The sequence below is a fragment of the Dipodomys ordii genome, unplaced genomic scaffold, assembly GCF_000151885.1.
Source record: "Dipodomys ordii isolate 6190 unplaced genomic scaffold, Dord_2.0 Scaffold49, whole genome shotgun sequence".
Lineage (NCBI taxonomy): Eukaryota > Metazoa > Chordata > Mammalia > Rodentia > Heteromyidae > Dipodomys > Dipodomys ordii.
The window spans coordinates 1,846,626-1,861,043 of NW_012267265.1; positions in this window are offsets into that span (position 1 = coordinate 1,846,626).

A 14,418-nucleotide genomic window follows, 5' to 3' on the forward strand; every position below is an offset into this window, starting at 1 on the left:
TGTTTTGAATATTTGGTTATGAGAAATGATATTAGTTATACAGAAACCTTCTGATCTACAGAATGGTGCTATATCCTTTATGAGATACTAAAAGTCTTTGAAGAGTTCTTTGTCAACCTTTCTTGCACTTGAGATTTATTCTGCACAATCCAAATAGAGTTATTGCTTTTGAGTCCTATACATCCTAATGCCTAATGGCCTATTAGGGAAGACATTTGAGATGCACTTAGTAAACAGAATACCACAAGAATGCAAGAATAGGCTCCAAAGTACAAAGGAGTAGGTGCAGTAGCTCTGATCCGCAGTCCTCGTTAATTGGGTGATGGAGAGCAGGAGGATTGTGGGTCAAAGGCAACCCAGTGAAACCCTATCTCTACCAATAGAAAGGCTGGGGATGGTGGTGCACACTTGTCATCCCAGTTACTCAGGAAGAATAAATAAGGAGATAACGATCCAGGGAGGCTGGGGCACCCATGTGAGAGACTCTATTCAAAAACAGCACACACAAAAAACAAAGTCTGGAAGAATGGCTTAAATGGAAAATCACTTGCTTAGCAAGCTCAAGGCCCTGGGTTCGAACCCCAGTACTACTGAGAAAAAAAGAAAAATTTAGCAGGTTAGTGAGATTCACAGGTGCGGAGGCAATTGAAGCACATAGCTTCAGAACATGGTCACTGCTAAGCTCTCCGTGGGGCATTTTTATCATTTCCATTTTATTCTCCCGTTTTTCTGCAAGTGACTACCAGCATTTCCTCTTGCTATTAACTCTCGGCAGTTACATAGTATTCAGACTCAACTTGCTCAATATATGATTTTCAGACTTACTTTTACCATCCTAAGTATTGTGGGAAACCATGGTAGATTGAGGAGTTAGAGATAGCTCACTTTTCTTGTTGTGGTTAGTTATATCAAACACAATTGTCTTCAGTAATGACAAAAGTAATGGATGCTTGGGAATAGAAAAATAAATGAATTATGACATTTTCTTTCTTTTTTCCTTCTTCCATAACACATAGTTGGACATCCAACAATTTTTCCCTCTCTATCAGATCATTTCTGTCAGCATGCAGATACGTTCACCTTTCTCCACCTAATAAACACTCCTACTCTCGATTCCCCCAGCTTTTCTGCCATCTTTTACAGGGAAAACCCTTTTAAAAGGGTTATCTATGGTGCCAGGCATGCACCTGTAAGCTTAGCACTATGGAGACAGATAAAGGAAGATCACAAGTTCAAAGCCAGACTGTGTTACTTAGGGTGACTGTGACCCAAAAGAAACACATTGTTCCCTTTGCTTCTAGAATCACCTGTGAAACTCCAGCCTGGCCTGTCTCCCACCATCTCACTACAACTGTTGTTGTCAGGGCCACCTTCTGAAAAGATGATCAACTATGCTAATTGTGTTAGAGCAAGACACTTCACTATCCCCTCCCAGAAAAATGACATAGCAAATATTGAAATGTATTATGTTAGTGGTGTGAGTGGTGTGATCTAAATGAACAGCATACAACCTGCATGACTATTAACAATGTATGACTTTTTCTTGGACCAGCTATGACTTAGTTTTCAGGAGGTCAGGTGTTTTTTATTTAAGATTTTTAGTACATATGAAATTATAGAAGCTAATAGAGTTCATTGTGACACTTTCATATAGGCAGTGATGTGGTTTGAACATGGCTACCTTTCCATCACCCCTTACGATCCCCTCCCAATCTCCTTCCTCTTCTCTTGTAATTTACATATGGGACAAAATATGGTACTTGTCTAAGTCTGGTTTATTTCACTTCACACAACGAAGCTCTCCGTTTCCACTCATTTTTATTGGCATCATTATTTTATTGTTATTTTGCTGTGTTGTATTTTCTGGAGGGATTGTTTCATTGCTTTTGTGATCTGTGTCTGCTTTACAAAGGTCATAAAGGCCCTTGGGCATTGCACATTTAGACAACTTTTTCCTGCGATAGACCATGTTTATCTCTTTTATTTTCTCACCTTAACCACTTGATTTACAAAGCCTGCTGTGCCAACAGTGTTTAAACATGTTTCTGGGATTCTTTGTTATTATTGTGTGGAGCCCACTTGTGCCAGTTGATGGCACCTGGGTACCAGACCGACCTCCTCCCCATACCCGAGTGCACTCACTTGATTATTGACCTGTGCTCACCTCTAGATGCTGGTGTAAGTGTGGCTGGAACTCTTGGGAAAATTTCCTTCAGATAGGTGGATGCTGCCACTCTGGACCTTTTCTACATAGTAATTTGTTAGATAGTAAGCATTTCTTTTTCACTATTGAAAAGCCGTGATCTGATGTAGGGAGAAACCATGATAGTTGTAGTCACTGTTAAAAGAAGAAACGACTTAATAACACTCAGTATATTTCAATGGCCAAAGTGTCAGTTGTCACCAATGAGGATGAAGTGTCTTCTTTTTGAGAAAGTTTAGCATGCAGCCATTGTATTGTAATTTGCTCAAACAAGTAGCCACTGAGATATTTTGGGAAGCATCTTCTTGTGAATTGTTTCTCACAAAAGAACATACATATACATGTGTGTCTCTATATACACATATATTTGAACTCAGGGCTTTGTGCTTGTCAGACAGGCGCTCTACCACTTTAGCCATACCTCCAGCCTTAAAAAAATAACCTCCCTGGTTATTTTTGAGATATGATCTCACTTTTTGCCTAGGCTGGCCTAGGCTGTCATCCCTCTAGCTCTGTCTCCCATATAGCTAGATGATACGTGTGTACCACTCTGTTCAGCTACTAGCTGAGAGGGAAGGTCTCATGAACTTTTATTTTTTATTTTTTTATTTAATTTTAATTTTTTGTGAACATACTGTACAGAGGGGTTACAAGTACATGGGCAAGATAATGAGTACATTTCTTATCAAGCATTGCAGCCTCCTCCTTTGTTTACCCTTCACATCCCTTCCCAGCCTCCCCCTACCCCTCCCCCCAAACCCCCCCCCCCCCCATGAACTTTTAAACCACTACCATCTTCCTGATCTCCATCTCCTGAGCAGCTAGGAATGCAGGCTTGAACCACTGATGCCCAGCACAAACGAACCTGTATTTGTGGTGTTGCTCTTCCTTCATAACCCTACTCAAGAGAAAGCTTTTTTTTTTTTTTTTTTTTTTTTTTTTGCCAGTCCTGGGGCTTGAACTCAAGAGTCTGGGCACTCAAGAGTCCATGAGCTTCTTTTGCTCAAGGCTAGCACTCTACCCCTTGAACCACAGTACCACTTCTGGCTTTTTCTATTTATGTGGTACTGAGGAATTGAACCCAGAGCTTCATGCATGCTAGGCAAGCACTCCACCATGAAACCACATTCCCAGCCTCCAGAAAGCTTTTTTCCCCCTGTGGGGAAATACTGTACACACACACACACACACACACACACACACCTCAGACTAAATGTCTGTTAGACACACACACACACACACACACACACACCTCAGACTAAATGTCTGTTAGCCTTTGAAAGTATGTATTTCTTTGTTTTAACTTTTTACAATACTGGAGATTAAACCCAAGGCCTCATGCATGCTAGGAAAGCTTTCTTGCCAATTGAACTACTCCCAGTCTTTTTTTTTTTTAATTGTAAAGGTGATTACAGAGGGGTTACAGTTATATAAGTCAGGTAAGGATTACATTTCTTTTTGAACAGTTTTGCCCCTTTCCTAATTTTCTCCCAGTTTTTTTCCTTCTTCTCCCCCCCAAGTTGTATAGTTCATTTCCAACATAGTATCTAGTGAGTATCACTGCTGAATTAGCTCAACCTTTGTCCCATTGCTTCAGTGCTTCCCCTTCCCTTCCCCAAATCAGATCAATGTATATATAAGACAAAGGATACAGAAATAAAAAACACAGACAAAAGGGGGGAAAAACCAGAAGACAAATAAGGAAGAAGAACCCCAAGAACTGAAAACAGTACAATAAAAATAAACAACAAAACCTCTTGCTTCCATTTCTTGGAGTTCATTTTGATCAGCATCATTTTATATGATCATATGCACATACCTATTGAACCATTGTGATTGTCTCCTAAGAATACATCCACACAGTCTTTTTATCTGGCTTTTGAGACAAAATTTTCTTTCCTTTGACCAGACTGGCCTTGGACTTGTAATTTTCCTGCTTTGGCCTCCTGAGTAGCTGAGACTATGGAGTTTTGTTTTGTTTTTAATATTGGGAGTTGAACCCAGAGCCTTGCATAAGCTGTACACATGTTCTTCTAAGCTTAATCCTAACTGAAAATGTGTATTTCTTTGGAGTCTGAAGCTGTGCAAAATTTTGAGTGAAGTTTCTTCCCCAGTAGCCTCAATGATGAAGCTGTTTCGTTTTTTAAAAAATTATGTGACTAGGTTGTGGCATGGACTGACAGAGTAGCACTAAATAGAAAAGTTCTGCAGTGCACTGACCCGAAGCTATGCAGCTGCAGTGATACAGATGAAAAGGTGTAGAGAAAACAGTATTTGATATTCAGAGTGCCAAAGGATTCTCTGAAAAAAACCTAACCAGACTTCAAACTACAATATGACAGCCCCTCCATATTCAGAATGCTTTTTTAAAAGATGACTTATCTTGGGAACATTTATTCATTTGCACATGCATGTGGTTTTTAGATTGCTTTCACATAATATCTTTGTATGCCAAGGTGACTACATCATATACTTTTTACCATCAAAAAAAACCTTCACAAAACTGTTTATCTTTTTATAATTACTTTCCTTTGCTTATGCCTACAGGTATGGGGCTTTGGCTGGTAATTTTAAAAAGATTTATCACACATTTGCTTTTAACAATAAAAAGACATAGCGATTCTCCTGTGGTTCTATACTCTGGTAAATTTAGATCTGTCATTACCGTGCTTCATTTAAAATACAGAAGTCTTCATGGATTATCTCTGAAACTTCCAGCAGTGGACAGAATTGAAACTCTACAGTAGTGGTAGGAGGTGGTTTATACCATTCCTGAGGTTCTTCCAGGAGGTTGGAAATAGGTTTTGAGTCTATATTGCAAAAATACTAGTAAATTTTGCCTGTATTATTCAGAATATACCAGTGTCTAGCAGGGGCCTTACCGTTGCTTCATTCCGAAGGGCCAAAGGAATGGAATATTTGACAACTTAAAGTCATAGCCCTTATAAGTTGGTAATAAACTCACATTAGTTAGTAGTACTCCTTGAATAAGGAGTCATCTGTCAGACTGTGATATAGGCCAGTCCTGGGACAATATAGATCAGTATAAGAAAGTCTAGGGGCTGGGAAGGTAGCTCAGTGGTAGAGCACTTGCCTTGCATGCCTGAGGCCCTGAGTTCAATTCCTCAGCACCACATAAGCAAAAAAAAATCTGGAAGTGGCGCTGTGGCTCAAGTGGTAGAGTGCTAGCCTTGAGCTGAAGAGCTGAGGGACAGTGCCCAGGCCCAGAGTTCAGGCCTATGACCGGACCAAAAAAAAAAAAAAGTCTAACCTTCCCATCTTTGCTTTGCTAATTGGGTCTACTTTCAGACAGTCCAGCTTTCTATCTTCCATTGAACTTCTCCTTCTATTCAGCCCTCCTTTCAAGTTTTTACTCTCTTTCCCCTGAAAATGTGAGGTTCTGTATTCTCTCAATAGTATGCAGTGGTTGGTGGTTGGAGTCCTTTGACTTTTCCCCTGCGGGTCTCTGTGCTGAGCTTTAGATCTTATTGATTAGGTACACAGTTGTAGTGTAGTCACCATCTTGAGTTGAATCCTCAGGTTCAGGAATGGATCTAGGCAGAGTTATAGATGGCTGGAAGAGCAGCAAGAAAGAAGCCAAGACCTCTGGATCTGGACCGAAGTTGGTGGCTGACCTTGTTTGAAGGACAGAGTGGAAAGTGGAATATGGGTGAGAGAAGCCAGGAGGTCACTAGAACCAAAGGTAGGAATTATACGCAGAGCCACATTGTAGTTGATGGACAGAAGCTGAGACAACGTGAGATAGTATTTATTCCAAAACAACAATGACATTGTGTGGTCATGCATGTGTGTGTGTGTGTGTGTGTGTGTGTGTCTGTAGGTGTGTGTGTGCTTGCACACACGTAATTTATTTGTGAGAGAGAAATGTCTGTAGTTTCTTTTTAACATCTTTCGTCTCTAATATTCTGTTATAGAAGGCTAAACTGCTAGGATCTTCATTTTCTACTGCCCACACAGTCTTTTTCTTGTGTCTGTTCATCCACAAGTGGCACTTACACTTCAGTCATTTTCTTGAGGTAATCTCCTGTGCCTACCCCAGGTGTACCTAGTGTGCTGGGTTTTAGTGACTGGATGCTGTGGAGAGCTGAACCTTGAGGGTGTTGTACGAACTTTGGCTGTAACTGTTCCTATACTGAATGGTGTAGAAGTGCCCCAGCAGAGGCCTGACATGCTTTACCCAGCCCTCTCCAAAGTACTTCAGAAAGAATGTCATCTATGGGATGACGAATACCAGCTGTTAGAAACTTCATGGAGAGGGAAGGTGATTGGGGGTGATTTTTTCCTTCAGGATCATAGCTCACTTTGGATGTCCTTAAACTCATGATTCTCTTGTGTCAGCCTCCTAAGTTTGGGGATTACAGGCAAGTACTATCATACCAGGAAGCGATCAGTCATTAAGGTACCTTCAGGTACACTGTGGATTTGTATTTGTATTTTCTAGGCTGTTAGTACTTGCTGATCAAGAAATTTGCTGAAATGCTAGACTCATTTACTAATGTTTTTGAATTTTTCTCACGTCATAAAATGCTTATTGGATAGTGTGTGTGGCATTCTGTATCAGGAGTCTTGAAGCTGGGGGCTTCTGACCCTGGGGCTTTAGTTATAAAAGGGAGGGAAGAGAGGGAGAGGGAGAAAGAGAGAGACAGAGACAGAGACACACAGAGAGGGACACACAGAGATGTTTGACCTAACTTATTCCCAGCACTGACTGGAAATGAACAGGATCCTAACTGACATAGAAACAGATTTATCCAGTGAAATAGATTCTGCACTGGGAACTTGAATTATGATTTTGGTTCTGCTGTGACTTCCTAATGTACTTAGAGCCTTTTGTATGAATTGTCTGGTCTCTAACCTAGTCTCCATATGATACCTGTCTTCTTTCTAGCTGTTGACACATGTTGAGAAAATAGCTAGTGTGGAACTTGTAGTATACGAAAGCAATAGCTTCTGTTGTTTCCAGGTAAATTGCTCAGTGTGTCCTGCTGTCCTCTCCTTGGTTTCATGGTTGTATGGGACACACGGAAACATCACAGATGGGATTGTTTTTCTGAATTCATTAGTTTGCCTTTGTGTGCTTTTTTAGTTTATTAAGAACTTTGCCTTCTGGCCCTGTCGAAGGTGCAGATGGTTATGCTTTCAAAACACCTTATTGCCCCAATAGCAGCCATTTAAACCAGTCTCTGCCCTGGCCTCAATTTCATCATTTTTGGGACCAATGATTTGGTGTTACAGAAGAAGGTGATGCTTGTCTACCAATAACTCTGGGTCTGAGTCTCCAGTGAGGCCCCACCCACCTGTCTCCTCCCACAGATTCCTCAGGAGGGCAGCCATATTAAATGAGCCCTGGGCTTGGCCCTTGCATATCCAGGAAGGGAGCACTTGGGTTTTAGAGTCAGACAAATCTGAGTGTGAAATGTCCATCTTTGCTCTCAGGCTGTATATCCTCAGGCTCTTCACATTCTGGCCATCGGACTGGGTTTCTTCCTGTGCGAAGTGGAGCTAGAAATAACTCCAGAGTTGTGGATCATTGTGAAACTCAGGGAGCCATCCACAGGGACCAGCAGCAGTGAGGGCACTACCAAGTGTCTGTGTGACCTTTCATTGTGGACAGTTCTTTGGCATTGTGCAAGTCAGTTGTTTTACTACACAAGCGAAAGTATTAGTATTCATCTTGCCCAGTTTTTCATTTCTAATTTAGGAAATCATGAATTTCAGAAAACTAGTTGTTATCAAAACTATGTCAGGGAACACCCCAGGATACATTTTCTTCTTTATTTATATCCATCCTTTTCTTGTTTCTCTTTTTAATTTCACTTTTCTTCTGACTTTAAAACTTGGCATATGGGATCATTTTAAATTTCTTCTTCCTAGCCATAAACATTACACAAGCAGTGTGTGTTTCCCAGGGTGACCACCTTTCAAAAATACCCTGCTGGCTTGTGGCCAGTCTTCAGCCATGTTCCCAGTCAGTCCTCTGAGTATTATCAAACAAGTCGAGAAATTTGACCCTGGGATATCAAGAGTACGTGCTTGATGATTCCCTTCCTTGATGGCCTGCACGTTACCTCACGTTTAGAAGAGGAAAACTTCTCTTGTCCCTTGCTTCTGGTTCCCACTTGGGACTTTATAAGCTTAGAAACAATTTTGGAAGAGCTATCTGCTGATTCCTCAGAGCCAGACAGAGCCAGATTTCAGTTCGCTGCCTGCCAGTTGCTAGCAATGTGACCTTCATGAACTTGTGCCTGCCTGGGACAAACTAAGGACATTGCTGCATAGTACGACTAGCTACCATGTGTTGTCTGCAAGCTGTGTGCCTAGTAGCTGCCATGTAGTGTTTTTGGCTTCCCCGCCACAGAACCACGTGACTGAACCCATTTATCAGATGAGAAAATGGAGATTAGAATTAAGGGCTTAACATTTACATTCATTTTTAATACTTTATTTGTTCATACATGTGTGAGTGTGTGTGTGTATGTGTGTATGTGTGTATGCATATACACATTGGTGTGCTGGTACCGAGGCTTAAACTCAGGACCTCATACCCTCTCAGTTGGCTTTTTGGCTTAAAGGTGGTACTTCACCATTTGAGCCACACCTTCACTTCCTTTAGAAATTCTTTACTAATTTATTTGAAAGAAATTATGTAGGTGGGGCAAGGTTGGGACAAATAACATTGCTTCAGATTTACCCACATATCAATACTGTAATCCTAGCTACTTGGGAGGCTGAGATCTGAGGATTATGGTTCAAAGCCAGCCTGGACCCTGTCCATGAGACTCTCTCTAATTAAGCACCAAAAAAACCAGAAGTGGAGTTGTGGCTCAAGTGTAGAGCATTAGCCTTGAGCAGAAAAGCTCAAGGACAGTGCCCAGAACCTAACTTCAAGCCCCAGACTCACACACACACACACACACACACACACACACACACACACACACACACACTTCATGCAGAGGCTGAATAACTAAAGTACAGATAGCTAAAGTGAATAACTGAGTGAGATGTAATGAAGCAGTTATTGGTTTGGCTACAATCTAGATGGCCTTTACATAACGTAGTGAGTAGTTTTTATCTGTAGGTGCTTATTATATGCTTGTCTTTCAAAGACGATCACAAACCCAAGCAACTCAGTGACTGTAATAGAGATAGGTGTAGAGAGCTGTGATGTGTGGAACTGGTCTTTCTGGTGGACTGTTGGGTTTCTGGATCTCCAGGCTAGGTAGAAAGACAGGTCCCCATCAATGCTGGAATGCAACAGCCTCATTTGCCTCATTTTTGGCTCTTCCTTTTAGCTTGGCTGGGAGGACTGTGAAAATTAGAACAAATGGAGAGTGGAAGGAAGAAATTCTCACTGATTTAAAGACTTCTTGGCAAAGGGAATTTTTCTATGATATTTAAGTGAAGAAACAATTTTCCATTGTCACACAGTGGCTTGTGAAATGGATTCAAGTTGGTTAGAGTTCATAGGCCCCAAGCTCCAAAAAGGAGATGGAATGACACAACACACATTTTCAAAACAGAGTCATGTTTTACTTTGATCTTTAGCTGTCTGTGTTTTTCCGGACAATTGATTTTTTTGAGATAAAGTATAAAAAGTTCACTTAGACATGTGCATATGTAATTTTTTCTTAGAGTAGATTTTCCTCAACTGATTATAGTTAATTTTATTTATGTCTCTTAGAAATGATAGTAGTATTTATCCTGTAATTTTTAGCTCTTTGATAAATCTTTCTAATCAAGTGCATGCTACTTCCAACTTACTTTTGGAATGCCATCGCTACATGTTTGTTAACTAGTTGCTGGAAACTTAAATGCATTTCCATATAGGAAGCAATGTGGTTGAAAGTTCCAGCTTTCAAGTACATACTAGCTCATTTCACATGTAATGTACACCAAGCAATACTATTAGCACTATGCAATCATTCGTAGTAATCAATATGGATTCATGATTTAGTAGCTGTGTAATCTTTAATTTCTTAACATCCTTAAGTTTTAGTTTTATCTGTAAAATGAAATTTCTTTTTCCTTGTTGACAATACCAGGGCTTGAATTCAGGGCCTTTCCTTCTCCCCGCCCCTTCCCCCCCACCTCACCACCCCATCCTAGGGCTTGAACTCAGGGCCTAGGCGCTGTCCCTGAGCCTCTTTGTGCTCAAGTCTAGTGCTCTACCACTTGAGCCACAGTGCCACTTCTGGCTTTTTCTGAGTGGTTTATGGAGATAACAGTCTCACAGACTTTTCTGCTTGGACTGGCTTTGAACTGTGATCCTCAGCTATTAGCTCCTGAGTAGCTAGGATTATAGATATGAGCCACTGGTGCCCAGCTGGGACCTTTTCTTCTTGTTGAACATTTTTGCTCATAAGTTGCACTCTACTACTACGCTTCTAGACCAGCTTTTTGCTGGTTAATTAGAGATGGAGTCTCACATACTTTTCTGCCAGGCTGGCTTCAAAGGACAGTCCTCTGATTTCAGCTGAGAATGTAGATGTGAGCCATCAGCAGCCCGGTTTATAAAAGGGATTTTATAATAGCATTTGTTTCATGGACTGGTAATGATGTTTAAATAATTCATATAAAGCACTTATATTAGCTTGTGTTATTATTAATGTAACTTGGTGACATTTGAACTAAACAGAATTTGATAAGTTGACCTTAAGCCCTAACCAAGTAGTAAGTGTTTCTTTAGGAAAAGTAGGTATTGTGTGTTTGACAAGTTGGGAATATGGTGTCATCAAGAACATTCTGCTTCCTCTTTTCCAGAGACACTATGGATTGCACAGCCAGTCCTGAATTTCCTAGGCTTTGCTTTCATGAACATCGAGCTTTGATCTCTAAGGACTCCCTTCATCACCTTCCCTGCTCTACTTTTGGAGTTGTGTGTGTTAGCTGCTGAGCAGAGATTTAGGATGACTTTGTGCATCAGCATGTTTTGCCTCAGTGTGTGTTACTGCAAGAATTTGAATGTTCTGGAACATTTTACTAATTGTGTGTGTGTATGTGTGTGTGCGCGTGTGTGCATGTGTATATGTGTGCATGCATGGGCACGTGTATGCATGCTGGTTCTGGGGCTTGAACTCAGGGCCTGTGTATGGTCCCTGAGCTATTTTGCTCAAGACCAGTGTTCTGCCACATCAGCCTATAACTCCACTTCCAGATTTCCTTCCTTCCTTCCTTCCTTCCCTCCTTCCCTCCTTCCCTCCTTCCCTCCTTCCCTCCTTCCCTCCTTCCCTCCTTCCCTCCTTCCCTCCCCTCCCCCTCCTCCTTCTCTTCCTCCTCCTCCTTCTTTCTTCTTTCTTCTTCTTCTTCCTGCCAGGGCTGGCTTGGGACAGAGATCCTCAGATTTCAGCCTCTTGAGTGGCTAAGATTACAGATGTGAGCCACTAGCACCCGGCACTGTGTAAGTTTTACTGACAAAGGGAAAATAGAAATATGATGTTCAATGCTCAGAGACATAGGTTTCCCAAACTTCACTGTTATGATTAATATGGAAAGCATTATGCATACCAAATCCAATCTAGTATTCTTTGGATGAGAGCCTGAGCATCAATATATGAAGGGAAAGGAAAAAAAGCAAAGATACTGAAATGCTTAATATCCCTTTTTGCTTGTTATATCTAAAATAAGGGATATGAGGTTTTTTTTTTAAATTCTTTGAAACCAGAATGACCCTTAGGATCATTTGTATTGTTATGACATATCTCTGTGTGCATGTGTATTTGTATGTATGTATGTATGTGTGTGTTAGATGAATTGGGCATACCAAAGGAGGGATGCTTATGTGGGATTTCTTTTTTAATTTTAATTTTTGTTTCCTATTTTAGGGATTTTTTTTTGAGAAAGGGTTTCACTAAGTAGCCAAGGGTTTCACTAAGTAGCCCAAGCTACTTACCTTCATCTCCCAAATGTTGGGTTACAGATGTGTGTCACTATATCCAGTTTGGGATAGTTTCTTTTCTTTTTTGGTTGTAGAGCTTGAACTCAGGGCCTGGGTGCTGTCCCCAAGCCTCCTTGTGCTGAAGGCTAGTGCTCTGTGACTTCAGCCACAGGGCTATTTCTGGTTTCTAGTGGTTAGTTGGACATAAGAGTTTCATGGGGACTTTTCTTCCCAGGCTGACTTTGAACAATCAGCCTTCTGAGTAGCTAGGACTATACGTGTTAGCCACTCATGCCCAGCAATTGGGATATTTTTAAATAAAAAAATAAAAAAACTTATTTTGGAAATCATAAAACCCCAGCAAAAAAGGAAATAGTAGTTCAAAAACCTTCTTCCTATCACTCCCTACCCAGCTTCAACAGTTCATTGCTCAGCTTCAACATGTGACCAATATTGTTTTTATTCCCCACCTCCTCATATCTTTATTTTCCAGAAATGTTTTAAAGTTAATCCTAGATCATAGTATTTTACCAATTAATACATCAGTATATAATATATAAATACACATATACATGTATGTAATTTATAGATTGGCTCCAGTCAGTAAATAGAAATATTTCTAAGAAATAGACATTAAATAAACAAATTAATCTAGTTAAACAACTTCAGTAACTTTATTATATATAATCAATTTAACAGTAATCATTTGTACCTTGATACATACTTAACATTCAAGCTTCCTGATTGTCTCCCAAAAGATTTTAAAACAGTTGATTTGTTTGAAACAAGATCTCCAAATATCTATCTATCTATCTATCCATCCATAATTTGACTGCTAATTTTTTAAGCGACCCTTTACCCATCAGAATTAAATACAGAGCTGTTAGGTGGGAAATAGGACCCTTCTGAAGCAGGCTCGGAACCCTCTAAACCCACAAATCACTAGAGCCAAGTGAACATTTATCCCATTCTCATGCAAGGGCATGCTTAGGGCATGCATGTATCTTCTCCCAAATGCAATTAATTATAACTATGGAATTTACCATTTCTATACATCCCTTGCTATCTTAAAATTAATCTGGAAAACTCATCATTAAGAACAACTTGAGAGGAATCCTATTATTACTTAAAGTAGACATTTCAATCATAGGTGACAAAAATCCATCTATTCCCTGCTGTTCCCATGATATCTACATATTAATCATCTATATTATCATCTTTTAACATTACTAGGACAAATTTAAGCAGATGAAGATTTAGGGCTGGCTATTTGAGTCATGGACTTCGGAGGGGCGGATGTTAATGAAGATGATATTTGACACAATGTGTTCAGCACCTTAGCTAGGCTGAGGTAAAGTGAAGGGCTGAACTGGGAATGAGATCTCTCTAAGGTGGGCTGCAGATAGAGGGTCGGGCCAGGTTCTGGCATGGGCTGAAGCAGGTTGGCTCTGCATCCACCTCTTTGCCTCACCAGCCGAAACCTTTCTTGAGTGGTTCAAGCAGTACCATCATGGAAATGGTCACACCATGACAAAGATGTCAAAAGGAGGACTGTGAGATTCTTCTCTCAAAGCCTCTAGCGGCCTTCCCATCGTTCAGAGTCACTGCCAAAGCCCTCTCTGGTGTCAGTACAACCTAGTACTTTTTCTTATGTGACATCTGTCCTTGCTCATCCTGAACCAGCAGCTGGCCTCCTTGATGCTCCATGAATCTGCCAGCCTCCTATCTGCCACAGGGCCTTGGCACTTTTAGTTTCCTCACAAACCCAACAAAGTGAACTTCTTCACCTCCTTCAGGTTTTTGCTCAGTTTTGCTTGGGGAGGCCTCCCCTAATAACTACCCATCTAAAACTGTACTCATCTATCTTCTCACTGGCATTTCTTAAATCTTTTATTAGTTTGTTTTTTTCCCTAATAATATAACCATTAGGTATATTACAAAGTTTACTTAAAGATTATATATATCTTTTAGTATCTAGGATAATGACTAGTTGAAAGTAGAGCTATGGCTCAAAGTGGTAGAATGCTAGCCTTGAGCAGAAAGAGCTCCAAGACAGTGCCTAGGCCCTGTGTTCAATCCCCATAATCTACCGGAAGAAAAAAACCCACTAGTTATAGAAGATAGGCAATAAAGAAATGAGTATAGGAGTCAGACTCTGGAATTTTTTTTGGGGGGGGTCTGGTCGTGGGGCCTGAACTCTGGGCCTAGGCACTGTCCCTCAGCTCTTCGGCTCAAGGCTAACACTCTACCACTTGAGCCACAGCACCACTTCGGCTTTTTTCTTTTTTGCTTATGTGGTGCTGAGGAATCGAATCCA